The sequence below is a fragment of the Geotrypetes seraphini genome, chromosome 2, assembly GCF_902459505.1.
Source record: "Geotrypetes seraphini chromosome 2, aGeoSer1.1, whole genome shotgun sequence".
In the NCBI taxonomy this organism is placed as follows: domain Eukaryota; kingdom Metazoa; phylum Chordata; class Amphibia; order Gymnophiona; family Dermophiidae; genus Geotrypetes; species Geotrypetes seraphini.
Genome location: NC_047085.1, coordinates 379,929,174 through 379,951,228, shown reverse-complemented (window position 1 = coordinate 379,951,228; position 22,055 = coordinate 379,929,174). Strand labels below are relative to the sequence as shown.

The 22,055-nt window shown below is 41.4% G+C and overlaps 1 protein-coding gene across 2 annotated transcripts in view; it reads left to right on the top strand.

Annotated features, from left to right (window-relative positions):
• The window catches only part of CTNNAL1 (catenin alpha like 1), a 520,895-nt gene that overhangs the window by 364,518 nt on the left and 134,322 nt on the right, over nt 1-22,055 (top strand). The gene's annotated exons all lie outside the window — the stretch shown is intronic.

The following is a 22,055-nucleotide window of genomic DNA, read 5'->3' as shown; positions in this document are numbered from 1 at the left end:
TAAGAATTGCCGCTGCTGGGTCAGACCAGTGGTCCATCGCGCCCAGCAGTCCGCTTACGCGGCGGCCCCCAGGTCGAAGACCTGTGCCCTAACCGAGACCAGCCCTACCTGCGTTCGTTCCGGTTCAGCAGGAACTTGTCCAAACTTGTCTTGAATCCCTGGAGCATGTTTTCCCTTATAACAGACTCCGGGAGAGCATTCCAGTTCTCCACCACTCTCTGGGTGAAGAAGACCTTCCTTACGTTGGTACGGAATCTATCCCCTTTTAACTTCAGAGAGTGCTCTCTCGTTCTCTCTACCTTGGAGAGGGTGAACAACCTGTCTTTATCCACTAAGTCTATTCCCTTCATTATCTTGAATGTTTTGATCATGTCTCCTCTGTCTCCTCTTTTCAAGGGAGAACAGGCCCAGCTTCTCTAATCTCTCACTGTACAGCAACTCCTCCTTAACCATTTTAGTCGCTCTTCTCTGGACCCTTTCGAGTAGTACCATGTCTTTCTTTAGTGCTGGACGCAGTATTCCAGGTGAGGGCGTACCATAGCCCAGTACAGCGGCATGATAACCTTCTCCGATCTGTTTGTGAACCCCTTCTTAATCATTCCTAGCATTCTGTTTGCCGTTTTCGCAGATTGCTTCATTAACTTGTCGACCAGTACTCCCAGGTCTCTTTCCTGGGGGGTCTCTCCTAGTACTGCCCCGGACATCTTGTATTCGTGTGTGGGATTTTTGATACCAACATGCATTACCTTACACTTATCCAAGTTGAACCTCATTTGCCATGTCGCTGCCCATTTCTCGAGCGTGGTGATGTCACGTTGCAGATCTTCACAATCCCCCTGTGTCTTCACTACTCTTTATAACTTCGTATCGTCTGCAAATTTAATCACCTCACTCGTTGTACCCATTTCCAGATCATTTATGAATATGTTGAAGAGCACAGGTCCAAGTGCCGAGCCCTGTGGCACCCCACTGGTGACGTTCTTCCAGTCCGAGTATGTCCATTTACCCCCACTCTCTGTTTCCTATCTACTAGCCAGTTTTTAATCCACATGAGTATTTCACCTTCTATTCCATGGCTTTCAATTTTTTGAAGTAGTTGTTCGTACGGAACCTTGTCGAACGCCTTCTGAAAATCCAGATATACAATGTTGACCAGGTCACCCTTGTCTATCTGCTTGTTTACCCCCTCAAAGAAGTGCAGCAAGTTCGTCAAGCAAGATCGTCCTTTGCTGAAGCCGTGCTGACTGGTCCTCATCAGTTTGTGTCCGTCAAGGTGATCAATGATGCGGTCTTTTATCAGCGCCTCTACCATCTTTCCCGGTATCGAGATCAGACTCACTGGTCTGTGGTTTCCCGGATCTCCTCTCGAACCTTTTTTGAAGATCAGCGTAACATTCGCCACCTTCCAGTCTTCCGGAATCCTTCCCGATCTAATCGACAGATTGGCTATTAGTTGAAGCAGTTCAGCTATAGTCCCTTTCAGTTCCTTAATGACCCTCGGATGGATGCCATCCAGTCCTGGGGATTTGTCGCTCTTAAGCCTATCAATCTACCTGCATACTTCTTCTAGACTGACCGTCAACCTTGTCAGTTTCCTGTCTTTGCCTCCAGCGTATAGCCTTTCGAGTTCCATTATGTTGTGTATGTCCTCTTTGGTAAATACAGACGCAAAAAATGTGTTCAGTTTATCGGCGATGGCTTTGTCCTCCTTTAGCACTCCCCTTATTCCATTATCATCCAACGGTCCCACCGCTTCCTTTGTGGGTCGTTTCCCCTTAATATATCAAAAGAAAGGCTTGAAGTTTTTTGCCTCCTTGGCTATTTTTTCCTCATCTCTTTTGGCCCCTTTTACTGCTTTATGGCACTTGCATTGATGCTGTTTGTGCTTTATCCATTTTTCATCTGTTTTTGACCTAGTAAGCTGAACTCTTCCATGTGTAAGGATAAAGAAAGGTATGAGTAACCACGGATGTTATGACCCATACAACTAAAGACTCCTTTTACGAAGCCGCGTTAGCGGTTTAACGCGCATAATAGCACACGCTAAAATGCTGAACGCGCTAGCCGCTACCGCCTTCTCTTGAGCAGGCAGTAGTTTTTCAGCTAGCACAGGGGTTAGCGCGTGATTAAAAGTCGCGCACGTTAAAGCCGCTAACGCGGCTTCATAAAAAGAGCCCTAAGCTTAAGTTTATAATTCCTTCTTTATTTCAACGCCAATTGCAGTTAAGTAGCAATTTTAATTATGTTCTTATTAAATATATATAAAACAAAATTACAGTTCCATTACTCAGTAAGATGTTATCCTAGAATGTTTCCATATTGGATCAATAAAGTATATTTATTTAGCTTAGCCACCGTTTCTATCATTTTCTTTTTGCTTTGCTTTGGTTTGCTGCCTTGGCTTTCAAGCCCAGTAGTGTTCAAAGTGTCTTACTCAAAGCTTCTCACCAAGATATATACCAAGCTCAGTATATATCTCAAACTCCTCACCTCCAATATATAATCCCCAGCTCCTCAGAAGTACCACCTGGGCTCAAAAGTTTTCACTACCCTAGGCTTTATGTACTACCTCCTCACTGGAGCCGCTATCAATTTTTACTAAAAACTTTACTTTTACATTTTAAATTTTTATTTAACAACCCTTCTAGCATATTTCAAAGGTACTTAGCATTTAATTGTGGTCTTCTTTTCAGGGAAATAGGAGCCAACATGTTTCACCTACAGAAGGTTTTTTCAAGGCTTATCATCCCTTAGCAAGCTTTATATCGACATATCGGACCACTGAATGTTGATTCAAACATTCAGGTGTCTGATATGTCGGTGTAAAGCTTGTTGATTCAGTGGTCCGATTTGTTGGTGTAAAGCTTGCTAAGGGATGATAAGCCTTGAAAAAAACCTTCTGTAGGTGAAACATGTTGGCTCCTATTTCCCTGAAAAGAAGACCACAATTAAAAGCTAAGTACCATTGAAATATGCTAGAAGGGTTGTTAAATAAAAATTTTAAATTTTAAAGTAAAGTTTGTTATAAAAATTGATAGCGGCTCCAGTGAGGAGGTAGTAGTACATAAAGCCTACGGCAGTGAAAACTTTTGAGCCCAGGTGGTACTTCTGAGGAGCTGGGGATTATATATTGGAGGTGAGGAGTTTGAGATATACTGAGCTTGGTATATATCTTGGTGAGAGTTTGATTGGTGATCCTCACAAGAACATTTATATATAAAATTGAGTGCCTTTGGATAAATTACTCAAAGCTTCAGCATTATGGTGTTTCTGTTACTATCTCTTTCTGTTAATGGAGGTCTCTTATGACCTAGGACAAAATCCCTGCTGCTCCCCTCTTGGGTGAGGTTAATTCTTCTATGACACATTCTTTCAGTGCCTCTGCTGGGCTAGAGACTTAGGGCTAGATTCACTAAAGATAGTGACTCAATCCCTGTTGGCCGATTCTCTGGCTGATTTTCAAACAGCGATTGATTCACTATCAAGTTTGCCACTGACTCAATCACTCAGCGATTGAGATATGCACAGAACCCTAACAGTAGTGACAGGAGAATCAGCCTCCTGTAACTGCTGTCAGGGCTTCTGCTTTTTTTTTTTAATGGGACAGATGTTCTGTGTGACTTAAACATGCACCATCTGTCCCATTAAAAAAGCCCTCCTCCCACACTAGCACCTCCAAGCTACTGTCCTGAACCCCACGAAGGCTCTCACCCGCCCGCTCCCCCCCAAAAAAATGTTAGGAGGGATGCCCACTCCCTCCTGCCACCGCAGTGTCCCCTTCCCGCTCCACCCCGGCGCCTGTACCTTTCTGTTGGGAGCAGGAGGTACCGAAAACACCTAGGCCCTGATTCTATAAAGGGCGCCTAAGGCATGCCTAAAGTTAAGTGTGCTTTAGGCATCCAATCTAAGCAGTTAATGAGCCAATTAAGGGTCTTAACAAGCGATAATTGGTACTTAGGCATCCAAAGGACATAGATGCCACTTTGTAGATGCAAAGGAACAAACGTGGGTGGAATTGTCCAATCAGAAAGGTGCACAACAAAAGTGTCTTTCAACTCATCTGATTGATCTTTATTCATCCAAAGTAACTCGACCCGACATGTACATGTTTCGGCCTTACGGCCTGTGTCAGGAGTCTACAAGTTATATATAAAAACATGAATAGAACATATAATCATACATAGAAATATGGTAAATATTAAAAACAAAAACAACAATAAGCATAAATATTTATAAAAAACAGCAAAGCATATAGAAAAGAGAGAAATAGTAAAAACAACCCATATATAAGGAAGTAATAAAAAATACACATATCAATCATTGTTAAAACCAACTCTATAAAAAGATATTGACAATCAAAAAACATCTTCAATAATAAATAATAATATATAAAATATATAAGTACAAATATAAAAATCATAAGTACAAAGATACATATTGTCTAATAAATACAAAAAAATTTTTTTACAAAAATTTTTTTATATATATAGCCAGTATATGTAAAAATTATTCAATACACCGTTAAAAGTACATAAAAGAAGACAACTATATGTGCAGTCAGCGCCTGGTGGGTTTTTCGAGCTACCACCCGTATTTTCTAAAATACAACATACCAGTTAGTCAATTTTTGAGAATATGGCATATCTGCTCAGATCAAGAGGAATTTGATAAACAGGCGAAAATGATGACCCAAAGGTTTCGAGAAAGAGAATACCCAATGAAAACTATTAAGAAAGCCTATCTTTGGGCTAAATTTGCACAGAGATCTTTGCTTTTTCAAGAGAAAACTGTGAATGATACAGATGAAAACTTGATCTGCGTACTTCCCTATATAGATATAAGTAGTAAATTATTCCAAAGCATAAAAAACCATTGGTCAGTACTGCAGCTTCACCCATGTTTTCATCAACATCCAATTGTATCCTTCAAGAGAGGACGGACTATAGGAGAAATATTATCCCTACAGAAATTTGAGAAAAGGGGTGAAGAAGAAAAAGACGATCAAATTTTTGCTCATAAAATCTACAGACAATGCCAATGGTGTAAACAAGCTATATTGGGCCCAGAATGGACCCATCCAGGTAAGAAGATCGAGGATGAATACTTAGAAACATAGAAACATAGAAAATGACGGCAGAAAAGGGCCACGGCCCATCCAGTCTGCCCACACCAAAGACTCACCCCCTATCTACCTTCATGAAGAGACCCGACATGCCAATCCCATCTTTTCTTAAAATCTGGCACGCTGCTGGCCTCAATTACCTGTTGTGGAAGATTATTCCAGCGATCAACCACCCTTTCGATGAAGAAATATTTTCTGGTATCGCCATGAAATTTCCCACCTTTGATTTTCCACGGATGCCCTCTTGTCACCTCAATACAGCCCGTGACATATTTGAACATCTCGATCATGTCTCCCCTCTCTCTGCGTTCTTCGAGTGAGTATAGCTGCAACTTATCCAGCCGTTACTCATACGGAAGATCCTTGAGTCCTGAAACCATTCTGGTGGCCATTCGCTGAACCGACTCAACTCTCCGCACATCCTTTTGATAATGCGGCCTCCAGAATTGCACACAGTATTCCAGATAGGTCTCACCATGGATCTGTACAATGGCATAATAACCTAGGGCTTACAGCTGACGAAACTTCTACGGATACAACCCATGATTTGCCTAGCCCTGGAGGAAGCTTTCTCCACTTGATTGGCAGTCTTCATGTCTTCGCTAATGATCACGCCCAAGTCGCGTTCTGCTACAGTCCTTGCTAGGATCTCGCCATTTAGGGTGTAAGTCCTGCATGGATTTTTTCCACCAAGGTGCATGACCTTGCATTTTTTGGCATTGAAACTTAGTTGCCAAGTCTTTGACCAATGCTCCAGCAGGAGTAGGTCCTGCGTCATACTGTCAGGCATTGAGCTTTTGTTGGGCACTGTGCTTTCGTCCGATAAGCTTTTGCCTACTATGTTGCATAGTTTGGCGTCATCGGCGAATAATGTAATTTTACCTCGAAGCCCCTCAGTCAAGTCACTTATGAAGATGTTAAATAGGATCGGGCCCAAGACTGAGCCCTGCAGCACTCCGATCACCTCCATCGTATCGGAGAGGGTACCGTTAACCACTACCCTCTGACATCTACCCCTAAGCCAGTCCCTAACCCATGTGATTAATGTTACACCCAGTCCCATCGAACCCATCTTGCTCAATAACCTGCGGTGTGGTACGCTATCAAACACTTTGCTGAAGTTCAAGTACACGACGTCCAGGGATTCCCCTGTATCCAACTTCCTTGTTACCCAGTCAAAGAAGCTGATCAAATTCGATTGGCAGGACCTTCCCTTCGTAAAACCATGATTCTGTAGTTTCTCCTCGCTCAGGATTGTATCCAACTGGCGTTTGATTAGCGTTTCCATAAGTTTACGTACTATCGATGTGAGACTCACCGATCTGTAATTCTCAGCCTCTGTCCTGCTTCCCTTTTTGTGGAGTGGAATGACGTTAGCAATTTTCCAATCCAACGGAACTCTTCCTGTACTTAGGGAAAGATTGAAGAGCGCGGATAACGGTTCCGCAAGGACGTCACTCAGTTCCCTGATCACCCTGGGGTGTAGTTTGTCCGGTCCCATGGCTTTGTTCACCTTGAGTCTAGATAGCTCATCATAGACACTACTGGGCGTAAACTCAAAGTTTCAAAATGGGTCTTCCGAGCTCTCCCTAGTCTGCAGCTGAGGGCCAGATCCAGGTGCCTTGTAAGTGAAGATTGAGCAGAAGTATTCATTTAACAGTTTGGCTTTTTCGGAAACCAGTTCCACAAAGTTCCCGTCGGGTTTCCTAAGGCGTACTATCCCATCTGTGTTTCTTTTTCTGTCACTAAAGTACCTGAAGAAGGATTTATCGCCCTTCTTGATGTTCTTCGCAAGGTCTTCCTCCATTCGGAGTTTGGCCTCCCTGACTGCCGTTTTGACCGCTTTAGACTTGGCCAGATAGTCTTCCTTGGATTCTTGCTTCCCTGATTGTTTGTGGAAGATGAACACCCTTTTCTTCTTTTTTATGAGGTCTGAGATCTCCGTAGAGAACCACTGTGGTCTATTGTTTCTTCGCCATTTACTTACTGATTTGACGTAGCGGTTGGTTGCTTCTCGTATGGTTGATTTGAGAGTTGACCACATCACCTCCACATTATCTGTTTCAGCTTGGTTTTGCAGCGTCCTCTGGACGAAATCTCCCATGCTTTTGAAGTTTGTGCCCTTAAAGTTGAGGACCTTGGTTGATGTGCTTGACTTTGTGAAACCTTTCCTGAGGTTGAACCGTATCATGTTGTAGTCACTGGAGGCTAGCATATCGCCTACCGAGACCTCGGTGACACTTTCTCCATTGGTGAGTATTAGGTTTAGTATCGCCCGATCCCTAGTGGGCTCCAATACCAATTGTCTGAGTCTAGCTCCCTTTATAGAGGTTAATAGCTTCCTGCTGCCTATATCCATGTCCTCCTGTTGTCTTGGAGGTCTGTATACTACGCCAAGATACAGGCATTTGTCCTTCCCTCTAGCCAAATTCACCCAGAGAGATTCCCCGGTGTATTTGACATCTGCGATCTTGGTAACTTTGATTTCCTCTTTAGTATATAGTGCTACCCCTTCTCCCATTTTGTCCTCTCTGTCCCGCCGAAGTAAGTTGTATCCCGGTATAGCCATATCCCACCCATGGGAGTCCGTGAATCAAGTCTCGGATATCGCCACCACATCTAGATCAGTGTTCCTCATTTCCGTCTCTAATTCCAGAATCTTATTGCCCAAACTGTGGGCATTAACATACATAGCCCCCCATACCTTATGTTTGCTATGTGTCTGTGTAGATATTCCTGCCTGAGTTAGTTGGACTCCTATAATACTTCATGTGTGAGAAGTCATGTAGTGTATATTATCCAATGCCCGTGTGATTTAGTATATATAAGCAGAACAAGCAGGAAAATTAATGTTAGGCTTACTGAACGCAAATCCAAAATTAACACCGGGAGTCTGGATGCACCCCTTGTCCAACACTGGCAAGAGTTAAGGCATAAAATTACAGACTTGAAATGGAGAATTATAGACTATATCGAAGTAGGATGGAAGGGTGGTAATTTTATAGAAAGTCTAAATTTTAAAGAACAAAAATGGATTTTCTTACTAAATACTGTTAAACCACAGAGCCTTAATACTGAAGTAGAACGGATGACATTAGTTTAAACTTGTAACTAAATAGTTCTATGTCTGCCCTGGGGCCTGATTGGCTATGTTTGAATGAGATCATGACGTATAAATTTCTCCAAAAAAAGCCACGGCCATGTTTGCTGAGGAAACTGATGGTATAGCTAATGTTACCATATGGCTCCAGAAAAAAGGGGACGGATTGAGACATCCGGATTTTACTTCCAGGAGAACAGATTGAGACATCTTGGTTGCTTTCAATGGAAGTAAAACCAGGATGTCTCAATCCATCCCCTTTTTTCTGGAGCCATATGGTAACCTTAGGTATAGCACTCATGGAACCGGCATAACTAAGGTATTTGAAAGAAAACTATGGGTTTAAATATATTAAAGTAAGTTTAATAAGATTACCCTAATAGATTTTAAGCTATGTTTCTGTGGGGTTGTAAAAAAAAAAACAAAAACCCTTTTTAAGATTAGATACAGCTGAGTTATATTTATTGATATATGTCTTTTCTATTGTCAGGGGAAATACCTTGATAAAGCTCCCTGGGCAAAACATAGCCTATGTTGGATGAAAATCCCCTGCTATGCTTCATAAAAGAGATGAGTATTGGAATTAAACATAGAGTTAAAGAAAAAAAACTATATATATATATATATATATATAAAATTATAAAAAACAGAATGTTGAAGATTTTGGTGCTAATGAACCTGTGAATGAAATCTACACACAGTTTGCACTGCTGAGGTCTTAAAACGGGTTAAAACTGAAAATATCTAAGGTTGCTTGTGGGTTTATTTTATAGCCTCTTCACCCCCTTTTCCCTGTCCTATTCAAACTGGCACTGTGATGTAAACAAAATAAACAAACAAAAAAAGACTTTTCCTCTCTCTGTTAAATCCTAGCTCATGTTTGCAGTCTAATGTTTGGACATCTTGCAGGAAACATCCAAAGTTGGACTTAGACACACTTTCAAAAATGCCCCTCTATGGGCTCCTTTTACTAAGATGTGTTAGGGCTTTAACGCGCGGAATAGCACGCGCTACAATGCCCCGTACGCTAGACGCTAATGCCAGCATTAGTTCTAGCCGCGTAGTGCGGGGTTAGCATGCACTAATCTGCTGCGTGTGCTAAAAACGCTACAGCACCTTAGTAAAAGGAGCCCTATGCGTTTACACATACACATAAATGACTTGAATACCAGCATTTACGTGTGTACTTGCCATCAAAATCTGGGTGGCTCCTTAAAAAATTAATCTCAAACAAAATCTAGCTTTAGGTTTTCAAGATTCAGAAACCTAATCTTAGATGAATTCTCATCTGAAAATTTCAGCTAAAATCTGTATTACCTCAGAAATTCTAGATAGCACTGCTCCCCTAAGTCAAAAATTCTAGTCAAGCAGACAAAATATACCTTGGTTTAAAATGAACTGGTAGAGCCCAAAAAATAAATATAGGCATTCGGAATGCACTTGGTTAAAAAAAACAATCAATAAACAGAGTATTACAGATAAAATATCTTGGAGAACAGCCATTTCACCTTGATTAGAATCTCAAAATGTATTTACTATTCCAAACAGATAGGTAATGAGAGAAAAGAATGATGAAAGTTATTTAGTCTCTTACATAATGCAGTTCTACCATCATCAAAGCAACCTTTCCATATGCCACTGAACTGGCAGAGTTTTTCCAAACAGAATGCTGAGTAGATTAGAAAACTGATAGACTATATTCCAAAAAATTGATTTTATAACTTTTGAACTAGCCAATTTCATCAATGAATGAAATCTGGGATATTTTCCTGTTATAGAGTGAAGATAGATGTCCTACCATTAATTAATAAATTAAAATATTGTAGTTTAAATATCTGTCCACACTATTTGTTTCAGGTCACCATCTTCTGTCTTTGCTGGTTTTTAAAATGGCTAAATTATGCCATGTCTCAGGCTTTTAAACAGAGTCCTTAAGGCTTAAGTAATATCATTTTGAACCCAATCCCAAAGAACAGGAATATTTCCCTAGATGTAATTTCAGACTATAGACCTGTTGCTTCCATCCACTTATGTATTGGAATATCGGAACAACATAACTTACTGCCTTCATTATTCTGGATTTTATAGTAAACATACTACTGAGATGGTAGTAGGCACACTGGTGTCTGTTGCATGCTCTATATTGATTACAAGTCATCAAGTAATAATAATGCAAATTGACTTATCTACTTTTGACTTGGTTGATCATACAATTCTATTACATATTCTTATTGAGATTGGTATAATGTAGAATTCTCTCTTGAATGGAAGGTTTTCCTACAAAAAGGAAACAGACGGTCATAATGTTTGGTACATTCTCTGTCCCATGGGTAGTACCATGTGGGGTCCCTTAAGGATCTTTATTGTCCCCAGTATTATTTAATTATCATTATAACATTTTAATTGATTGTTTTTGTACTTTCCCATAGATTTTACAGCTTCTTTGGATGTAAATCACCTTGAACCTTTTTGATATAGTGTGATTACTAAATTGTGTATTAGATTAGATTAGATTTGATGCATTGGTGAAATCACTGGATAAATCTTTGAAAGAGGACTGGGTGCAAGTATTCATTTATGCAGATGACATTATGTCATTAGTTACAATACCTGGGTTATTGACATTATGTCTTTAGTTACAATACCTGGGTGAGCCCATGTGCCTAAGGCCTTGCCCACAGGAGGGGCCTAAGGCAACTGGGCCAATTCTGGTTGGCCCAGGCACCTAAGGCCCCACCTAAGGGCTGGACATGAGGCAACTGGGCCAATCAGGTCCTAAGGTCCACCATTCTGAGGATGGCGGGCCTGCCGGATGGCAAGCTTGGGACCTGTCCGTCCGGTCAACATTGTTAAGGTACAGAGGGGTGTCAGGATGGAGGGTCGGCAGGTGGTGGGGGTCTTGGGCTTCGGGGGAGCAGAGTGGGAGTTAGGGGGGGTGCATCGAGGGCAGGAGGGCCTGGGATCCCTCCAAGCCCTCCTGCCTATATCTTAGTGGGTGACAGGGAATAGGGGGTTTCTACGGGGCAGGAGGGCTTTGGGGCCGGGGCAGGAGGGCTTGGGTTCCCTCCTGCCCCGATCATGTCGGGGAGGGTGGGGGTTCTGGCAGGAGGGCTTGGACTCCCTCCTGCCCCGATCATGTCGGGGAGGGTGGGGGTTGTTCTGGCAGGAGGGCTTGGACTCCCTCCTGCCCCAAAGTCGAGGAGGATGGGGGTTGTTCGGGCAGGAGGGCTTGGGCTCCCTCCTGCCCCGATCATGTTGGGGAGGGTGGGGGTTTGTTCGGGCAGGACAGCTTGGACTCCCTCCTGCCCGATCCGATTGGGGGTGGATTGCAGCAGAAGAGATTGGCTATCTCTCCTGGCACGATAGCGATCGGAAGTGCTACACTTCCCAGGATCATTATCGCGGCATAACCGAGCGTAACATACTACCATGGCTAATTTACAAAGATAAGTGCAGTTTTTGTTTTCAATAGCACAATAGCACTTTATATTTAAGTCGTTTGCACTAAGCATTTGCACTTTATAAAAATGTAGAACATAAATGAACTCAATGAATGATATCTTCAACCTGTACATCTGCTGATAAGAAAGAACTGTTTATGATTTAACAGCACAGGTATCTGAGAGTTCTCTACTATTTTGTAAATATTTTTCTATCACAAGTCCTTAAGCTTTATTGATCTTATACAAAGAAACCTGATGAATAACAACTGGAGACAACTGTGTTGGTGAACAACTAAGCAAGCTGTGTGAGCTCCTATCCGGTGCAGGGCAAAGGCAAAAGTGGACTGGTATCAAACCAGTTCTTTGCCCAACACCAACCAAGTAAAGTATCTCTTATTGAGACATGGTTCAAGCTTTAACTTGAATCTTAAATGCTATTGGCAATGCGATCAGTCCATAAAGCCTCCACCGTATAACGGCAGAAATAATGGCACTACGGAAACAAGACAGAAAGAAGATTGACATTTGAGCTTTGGTGCTGGAGGAGGATTTCAGGCGTGCCATGGACCACCAGAAGAACTAACAAATTGATTCTGGAAGAGATCAAACTGGCTATGTCACTCAAAGCCCAAATAAAGAAGTTATGACTGTCTTATTTTGGTCACACCATCAGAAGAGAGAGATCACTGGAGAAGGACATCATGTTTGGGGAGATCGAAGGAATGAAAGAAAGAGGGTGACCTGCAATCAGATGGCTGGACACATTGAAAACAACCATGGGGATGATGCTGGAGGACCTTTCCGGACTAACACAAAACCGATTTCTTTTTAGATCTGCAATTCATCAAGTCACTAGGATTCGAGCACAAGTTGATGACACCTAACAACAACAACAAGGTATGCAGAGGCCAATTTTTACTGAAGATTAGTAAAAGGATCCCTATATGTGGTACTTTGAATGCATGTGTATAGAAGAATCACATACATGTTCACATATATATCACTATGGAAACAAGACAGAAAGAAGATTGACTCATTTGAGTTTTGGTGTTGGAGAAGGATTTTATGCATTCTGTGGATCACCAGAAGAACAAACAAATCGATTCTGGAAGAGATCAAACCAGCTATGTCACCAAATGCTCAAATGATGAAGTTACGACTGTCTTATTTTGGTCATACTGTCAGAAGAGAAAGATCAATGGAGAAGGACATCATGTTTGGACAGATTGACGGAACCAGGCAAAGATGTTAACTTGCAATCAGATGGCTTGACACTTTGAAAACAACCATGGGGTGATTCTGGAGGACCTTACTGGACTGGCACAAACTGATCTCTTTTTAGATCTATAATTCATCAAGTCGCTAGGACTTGAGCATGAGTTGATGGCACATAAGAAGACACATATACGCATACATACATACATTTATGTGTAACTATCTGATCTCGCATATTACAGACTCTAGTAGTCAATCAGATCACATTACTCCTCCTTTATTTTTGAATATTTGCTTCCAGTTGGGTATAGGATTCCATTAAGCAGTTGTCAATCACATATTGGGCCAAGATTAAAGATGTTTATTTCTGTTCTTGATCTCTCCTCTTACACCAGAGATGGGGAACGAGGGCTGCAATCGGGTTTTCAGGATTTCCCCAATGAATATTCATGAGATCTGTTTGCATACAGTGGAGGCAGTGCATGCAAACAGATCTCATGCATATTCGTTGGGGAAATCCTGAAAACCTGATAGTATTGCAGCCCTAATTCCCCACCGCTGTTTCACGCCACACTGCTCTCAAAGACATTTTTTTTTGCCCCAACAGCACCTTTTAGTCATTCCCTCCTATTACCACGTGTGCCATGAGGTTACTAGATACTCTCCTTTTGGTATTGTAGTACTAAACCTTCGAAACCATGATTCCCCCTATCTTAAATCCGAATCCCTATTTAATACATTCAAACCCTTACTGAAGGCCTATTTTTTTTCTCCAAGGCCTTTCCACAGGTTGATTAGTTTGTCTTGAGTGAACAAGCTCTGTCTTCCTTTCTGCTTGTACCCTTTAAGCCTTTTTTGGTAACTTTTCCTGCTGTTTATTCCTTATGTGCTGTTCCTTGTCCATATCATGATGCACCCCTTAGTTTTGTACCCTATATTTTGATTTGTACACTGCTGCGATGTTATTTCTATTCATGGACAAAGGATTTATACTTTAGAGGCTGCTGCTAAATATATAGGGCTTCAATTAGTAAATGAAAAAGCACCACAAAAAAAGTGGCAAGCAATGCTATTCTACAATGGGTGTGCAAAAGATGAACACCCATTAAAAAATAGCACTGAGTGCTGGTTTTGCTGCCCAAATTTGTGCCCTAGGCATAATTCCCAGCGCCCAATTTGGGTGCATATCCCCCGTATTCTATAAAACTGTTTACACCTCTCATGGCCAAGCCCACTTTTGGGTTGCATGCTAGGGGATTTGGGCACACAATGTAGAATAGCGCATAGCAAGATGTGCATTCAAATGCGAATTAGCACTCAATTATTGGCACATTAGCCAATTTAGTTGGACGCACCTCTTGGATTGGTGTCCACATATCAGCGCCCAGTTTGGGGTACTGCATAGAGCAGTGAATCACAAACTATGTGCCGCGGCAAGATTCGAAGTGTGTCACGAGACGCTGGCAAGGAGGAGAGGCACCGGCTGACTACCTACAGGATGTGCCTCTCGTGGAGAGAGGCACGTTCTGTAGAAAGCCAGCGCCTCTCCTCCTCCCCGGCACCTCTACTGCTCTCCGTGCCTCTCCTGTTGCCCCTCCCCCCCACCGCCAGCTGAAGGCCCCATCTACAGGGCCTTCGCGCATCACATCTGTGCATTTCCGGGTGCCTTCGAGCTGTGGCAGAAAATAGTTTGCGAGACACTGGTATAGAGAATCAACTCTTGAATATTGGGCCAATTGTTAACTGGAACTCTAACCTTACTCAAATCTACAAACTCTCTAGCCTCAGAAAAAGAAAGACAGAAGAGGTACTTCCATTTATATCTACTCTTTAGCATGCACACATTTTCTAGGCTAATTTATGCATATCTGGCCACATTTTCAAAACTCTTCTCTAACCCCACCTTGACAATACCTCCACTCAGCCCAGCTAGACTTATATGTCTACATACCTGACTTTACATAAACTTTCCCTTTAAAGCCACTCAAAACAGACAATGCTATTCATTAGGACCACATATTATAATACCTCTCTGCACTCCCAGTTTATATTGGATGAATTATCTTTTGTTTGTATGCGACACGGTAAATATCTAGGTGTGCTTTAGATCCAGCCTTTAACTTGGAGAAGCACGTTTGTGACATTTTAAGGAAGATCAGATTCGTGCTCCAATTTACCCATCATAAATCTTCTCTGACTAGTTTAGACTGGCTGGTATTCTCTAGGACCAATCACTCTAATTCTCTATTAGGTCCTTCCTATGAAAACCTTTGTTGTTTACAAGTGAAACAATATGTTGCAGACTTACTGACCTGGGGGAGTTCTCTTCAAAAGCACATATCTCTAGTTCTGCCTGGACTTCATTGGCTTCCCCTACCATTCAGGATTCAGTCTTTAGTTAGTCTGGAAGAAGTCAAATCTACACAGCCTAACTACGATTATGGTCATTAAATCAGATACCAACTTTTGTCTCTGTACATACTTTCGTCTGTGCTGGACCATTTTTTGTGAAACTGAAGGAGTCTGGGACTGGATTTCCTAAGTGTTGAACTAAGTTTTCTCTTTAATAAAATGCTGAATTATGTTTAGCTGCAGACCTAACTTATCTCATGTTCTAACCTGCCTGTACTGGGTGTTTTAGCTTGGGCATTCTAGCTTCTTATGGCTTTGTATTCCGCCCTCCTGGACATGTAACAGAAAGACTGCCGGGCTTAGATAAGTGACCTGCTAGTGTGAGCTTAGGACCAATGATTGTTAAGAAAAGTAACACGTGAAAAGTTTTTTCTAGAATTCAGTTGTATAGCCAGAAGAATGTATAAATATCTCTGAAACTTCCTGGTTTCGGGACTTCTGAAGCCATCTGTGCTTTCTTCAAGTCTCTAAGTTTTGTGGCTGCCCAAAGTGACCTTTCAAAACTTCCTCCCTAACTTTCTATGTTTGGTAGAAAATTACTTAAAACTCAGAAAAACTTTAAAATATATATCTTTTTATTGAGGCTTTTCAGAAGGATATTGGATTTGGTGGTCTACTTTTTATTTTTTTTTTTTTGCTTATTTTGGCCATCTAAATGTTATGAATATGATATAGAAATTAAAAATCACTTCAAAAACTTGTGGAACACACTAAAATCCTCAAAATATAGGCTATAGCGTGAGTCCAGACAAAAACTATATACCAACCAAACTGTTGAGTTAAGAGATTATTTGGATCTCAAGTGCTCACAGTTATATGCCGGTTGAACAAGTCTTAACATATAGCTATCATGTGAGCTATCATCGGTCCTTTAAACTCTTGTTATGTAATTTAATTTCATTAATTTCAATCTTATTATATGATTTATAGTTCTAATTTGTTATGCTATTGCATTTAAAGTTATTCAAATACTTAGCTCGGGTGTTGGTTCTTAACCCGCCCTGTTGAGAACTGGATAACTGGACGACGGAAGATCTCCATTTTGCTCTCATTAAAAATGACAGAGCTTCTTCAGGAACAGTGCAGTTTATCGACACTGTTTAATTCTTAATCGCTGCTTAGCAAAGAGGCACTCCCTATATGGGATAGCCCAAGACTCTGATCGCGGAGAATCTAAGGGCGTCTTACTTCACTTCTGGGATTATATTGCTGGAATGAATATGATATAGACCAAGAATCTTACTGAATTTTGTTTTGGTTTCAGAAGGGAGAGGGACAATAAATACAAATTTTTATTCTTTTTAACTTAATATGCCTTATTACTAGTTTTATAGTTTTTTGAACTTTATGGTTTTATAGGCCTAATTACACTGTTGCATCTGCCTAGTTACCATGCCTATATCTGTTCATTAAAAAAACTGCTTTAGATTCAGAAAAGGTTTTCAAAATTCTCCTCCCTACACCTTTGGATGATGGTTCTCTGAATGTGCTGTTTTGACTGCGACTGCCAGGGGGCGCTGTGACTGTGTTATGTGCATTCTTTATAAACTACAAAAGTCAATAAAAACACAACTGTGTTCTCTTTCGGGGTCAATTCAGGAGATGGTCTGGCAGCACATAAGGTGATAGCCAAAGTGAAACTGCACATGAGGGAAGACTAGGAAAAAGTGAGGTAAGAGTGTTTTAATCAAGGGTCTGATATCTTTCAGTCAGTTTTCACTGGGATGCAATTAGCTAGCTAGAAATAACCACTGGACATCAATTCAACCTATTCTTTAGTAAAAATCAAAGCAACAAAAAAGCATATACATAATTTACCACCTCTCTTAAACCAAACCAATCATCCAGACCCCCTTAACCCAGGGGTAGGGAACTCCAGTCCTCGAGAGCCATATTCCAGTCGGGTTTCCAAGATTTCCGCAATGAATATGCATGAGATCTATTTGCATGCACTCTTTCAATGCATATTCATTGGGAAAATCCTGAAAACCCGATTGGAATACAACTCTTGAGGACCGGAGTTCCCTACCCCTGCTTTAACTGAAAACAGGAAAGAAAGCTCAAATAGCCATGATAAATAGTGAAAAGAACAAGAACTTTTAATGTGTAAAAACCAAAACACATTTGTAAGATTCTAGATACCTGAAAATTACTAAACTAGACTCATACACTTCAATTTGCTAAAATTGCATTCAGCAGATATCACCTACAGCAATTGGGAGCCTAAATTAAATCTTATTCTGATCATTATCAGAGCAATAATTCCCCTAGACTGAACAAGGAAGAAGAGGGGAAGCACTTAAATCGCAGCTATCCCATTATTAGGCTCTGTAATAAACAGAGTAATACATTTAAGAGACTGTGTTACCAGGACTGCAAGATTTCATACAAGGTCTGCTGTTGGAGAGGCTGTCGCTATCATAATCTTCAAATTGCAGTCAGACAAGAATGCCTGTTAGCACAGACACGTAACTAGGACCCTGTATATCAAAGGTTTGAAGCGCCTCAGTACATAGGCATATGCTGAGAGAAAGGCTTGATATCTGCGTAAACCTTTCCTGCCCAGATCAGTCTTAGGAGAGTACTTAACAAAAATATATTTGTTTTGTTGGTGGCCCAAATCAGGACCAGTAATCACTTGGAGGTAACTGGCATAACACTCCACGCTCCCCACCGACTCACAACAGTTCAGGCCAGCATATGGGTTCAAACTAAAAGGATTTACATAAAACAGAATCTTTAGACAAAAAAATTCTATATAACAGAAAAAACCAAGTTTGTCTCATAGAAGCTGATGCTGTACATCTCATTCTCCAAGTCCAAATCCGTGGCCATTGAGTAGCAGAAATCTGCTGCTTTATCTCAATGCTCCAAATGTCTTTTAAACCTGTTTTAGGTTTCTTATGCAAATATTCAGATACTAGTCTTTAAGCCCATTACATTAACGGGTGCTAGAATAAATGTGTGTCTGTCTTTCTCTCTCTCTCCTTGGCCGCTTTCTGTCTGTCTGCCTTTCTTTCTGTCTCTCTCTCTCCTTGGCCGCTGTCTGTCTTTCTTTCTTTCTGTCTCTCTCTTTCCTCGGCTGTCCACCACCACCCCTTGCCTGCTTCCCCTGTCCAGCAGTAGCCCTTCTCCTTCCTTTTACCTCCCCCGTGTCCAGCAGCACCCCTTCCCTGCTCCCCCTGTCCAGAATCAGCCCTTCTCCCTTTGTTTAACCTCCCCCCTGTACAGCAACACCTCTTCACTGCTCCCCCTGTCCAGCAGCACCCCTTCTCCCTTCCTTTTACCTCCCCCCTGTCCAGCGGCATCTCTGCCCCGCTCCCCCCTGTCCAGCATTAGGCCTTCTCCCTTCCTTTTACCTCCCCCCTTTCCAGCAGCACCCCTTCCCTGTTCCACCTTTCCAGCAGTACCCCTTCTCCCTTCCTTTTACCTCCCCCCCGTCCAGCAGCACCCCTTCCCTGCCAACAGCTGCATATCTTTATTACAAAAATATTATTAAAAAGAATAATTACAAAAATAACTGGTGAGTTTTGGCCCTTCCCTTCACCAAATTTTAACTGGAGGTTTTCTGCTCCGGAATGACGCAGGACTTAAAAAAAAAAAAAAAAAAGAAAGAAAGGTTCACTGTACATCAGTAGATCCACTTTACTGGAGTTCTCTGTTATAGAACTCCCGCTTCTTTCTCCGGCATCTTTTCCATCGTTTCTGTTCCTTAAATTTTAAACCATCGTCTTTTCTCTAATGAATACACCGAGTTATTGGAGATGAGCATGAAAGATGCTGGAGCTCGTTAGGCACAAATCCAATATGATACAGATGCATTTCCTGTAACTGGCAACCATTCACTATGTCTGACTGATGTGCTTTAGCTCACTTTTCAGCGCATGTCTGGAGTGGCCTTTATTCAGAGCTGGGGGATGTTGTGGAGTCCATTTTATCTGCCTCCTGCTCCTGGGAGGAGGCAGGTTGACCACCCTTAATGCGCTTCCACTTCATTCTTTGGTTTTGGAACCAAACTTTTACCTGTCGCTCAGTAAGATCCAAGTTCACAGCTATTGTACCTCCGAAGTCTCATCAAATAAGCTCTTTGGTGAAAACTGTTCTCTCCTTCCTCGCCTTGCTGTGCGCTTCAGGCTTGGTACTGGCATCCTGATGGTTCTTATACTATTCAGGGCTCTGATATGAATCCACGTTTCACGATTAGCTGTCTCAAGGAGTATCTCTTTGCGGTCGCCTTTCCAAAGCACGGTTTCCTTTTCCAGCTGGGCCTCAGCTCATCTCAAAGTCAAACTGCCACCACTGCTCAAGCCGCCTCACGCGCCGCAAGCTGTCGCAAGCCACCCCACGCGTCTCCAATCGAATTTGGCACAGAGGCAGACTTCAGGCGGCAGGGATCACAACCTGCTAAGTGCGCATGCGCACTTAGGGTTTTATTATAGAGGATTATTTTGTACCACTTGGCGGCCTGATGCCCCTGCCAATCTGTCTGGAAACACATGCCCGACAAGCTATACTGATTTTTGAAATTTCGCCAATCAGGGAACCATTTCTGAATGGCCTTTTTCAACTGCAACCATTTAAATCCTTGAGACTTTGATATGCCAAATGATTGTTGTAATTGTAATAAATTTACCATTATCCCATTAGAAATTACATCTTCCAAAGTACGTATGCCTGCCTGCAGCCAAAGTTTCCAAAGGATCTTAGACTCACCAATTTGAATCTTGGAGTTCAACCAGGGATTGACACGTGGATTGTTGTATTGGAGTAGGTGTTAAATTATTAATGAATTTTAATGTGTTCCAGGTGGAAAAAAGAATACTGTACTATTGTTTGTTTACAAAAGTTGGATAGTTCAAAGTCTAATAGATGCTGGCACTGTCATCTTGAACCAGGGACACTGGATCATTTGTTGTTTTATTGTCCCTTGATACTCAATTTCTGGAAATCGATATGGGGAAAGATTATTAGGATACTTGGTGTTCCTATGCCATTGACATACAAGATGGTTTTATTTGGAACATTATTGAAACCGAAGAATCCAGTTGAGAAACATAAAAGCAGACTTCTTTTAATTATGACAGGGGTTGCTATGCAGATGATAACCAGGAATTGGAAAAATTATGACAGGTTAAACCTTTCCTTTTGGTGGGAAACATTGTGCTTATATTATAGATATGAGAGAATGTATGTGGAACAAGTGGGAAATAATAAAAAATTCAAAGAAGTCTGGGGTCGGTTGGAAACATTTATTAAATTGTAGATTGGTTAATTGAAACGATCCTTAATTTTTGGATTTTTTTTTTTTTTCCACACACATCCAGATAGGGGGAGGGTAGGGAGGGGGGAGGGTATTTTGTTTTTTATATTTATGCAATTGTAAGTGCTATTAAATTGTTTATATCTGTATGCACTTTTTCTTCAGTTTGGAAAATTAATAAAAATTCAAAAAAAGAATCTTTAGATTCTTCTTCTCAGCATCTTTAGATTCTGCTTTTCAGCATCAGAATCATTTGTTGTTTTCATTTGTTTCTTCTTCTGCCCTTCTCCTTATTAGAAGCAATGGGCTGGCTCCCTGTTCCAGCTTACATCTCCAAGGAAGTGCAGAAGACTCAGCAGCCCTGTCGCCTCTCACCACTTCTTTACTCCTTTTGGCATTATGGCTGGGTTAGCCAAAGTCCTTCATTCCTTCCACAACTTGGAACAAGAGCCAGAGTGTCAGAGTCAAAGACTCTTCCCCTCACTGTGGCAACAATTGCCAGAGAAGCAGAAGCCAAAGACAAATAATTCAAGCAGGGTTGGAAATTTGTACCAATTTTCCCCAAAAGAGGTTTCTCCTACTTCACTGGTCAGGAGAGCCCTCCCCTTGTTCTGGAAATGGTGGGGGTATTTTTTCCAAGTCAAAGTCCAATATTTCAGTAGAGCCACTAGAGGTCTCTGCCATCCTTTTAATATAGAACCTTAAGAAGTCTCTATACTTGTTTCATGGCAACTTATACACACTTAGAGGTCCATTTACTTAAGCTTTAATCACCCGCTTTAACATCATCTCCTGTTTTTTGGTCATTAGATACACGGCTTTTTTTTTAAGCCATTTGGGCCTACACTAATAAAACACCGAGAGCAAATAGACTTTCAGGGAAGGTCTCAAGATTATTGAAGCTTTCAGATGCAGAGAGAGAGAAGAGCAAGTCTGAATAAATACGGTGAGTAGTGGAAAGCACATAATTTTAATCACCGTTTCCATAGCAGCTAGTATGATGGCACTGTAAAGTATTACACATTGCCTTATCTGAAGTGAAAATGAGCTGGCACAAGTGGACATAGTCCTCTTTCAGTGTGAAAGTAAATGACAGTGAACAGGAGCATAAACTTTTATGACACTAAGAGTAATCTGAAATTAGGGCGCCTAGGCACACTGCCGATAATTCTATACAGGAGGCACGACCATCCATGCACCAATTACACTTGTAAAAGCTCAGATTATGGTCACACAGACATACAAATACTGGAAATCCATCTATGCAATATTCTGTAAATATGCCAATATCTTACATAGCATGTATTTGACAGGTAGGCATACATGGGTGATGTCTGCACAGAGCATGGAGGAGGGACTTCACTTATGTGTGTAATTTATAAGCACTTGTATAATTGCACATTTATTTAATTATTTGTTTTAATTAATTAATATATTTATATCCCGCATATCCATAAATCTATGTGGGTTACAGAAAAAAAACACTCAAACATTATTTAAACA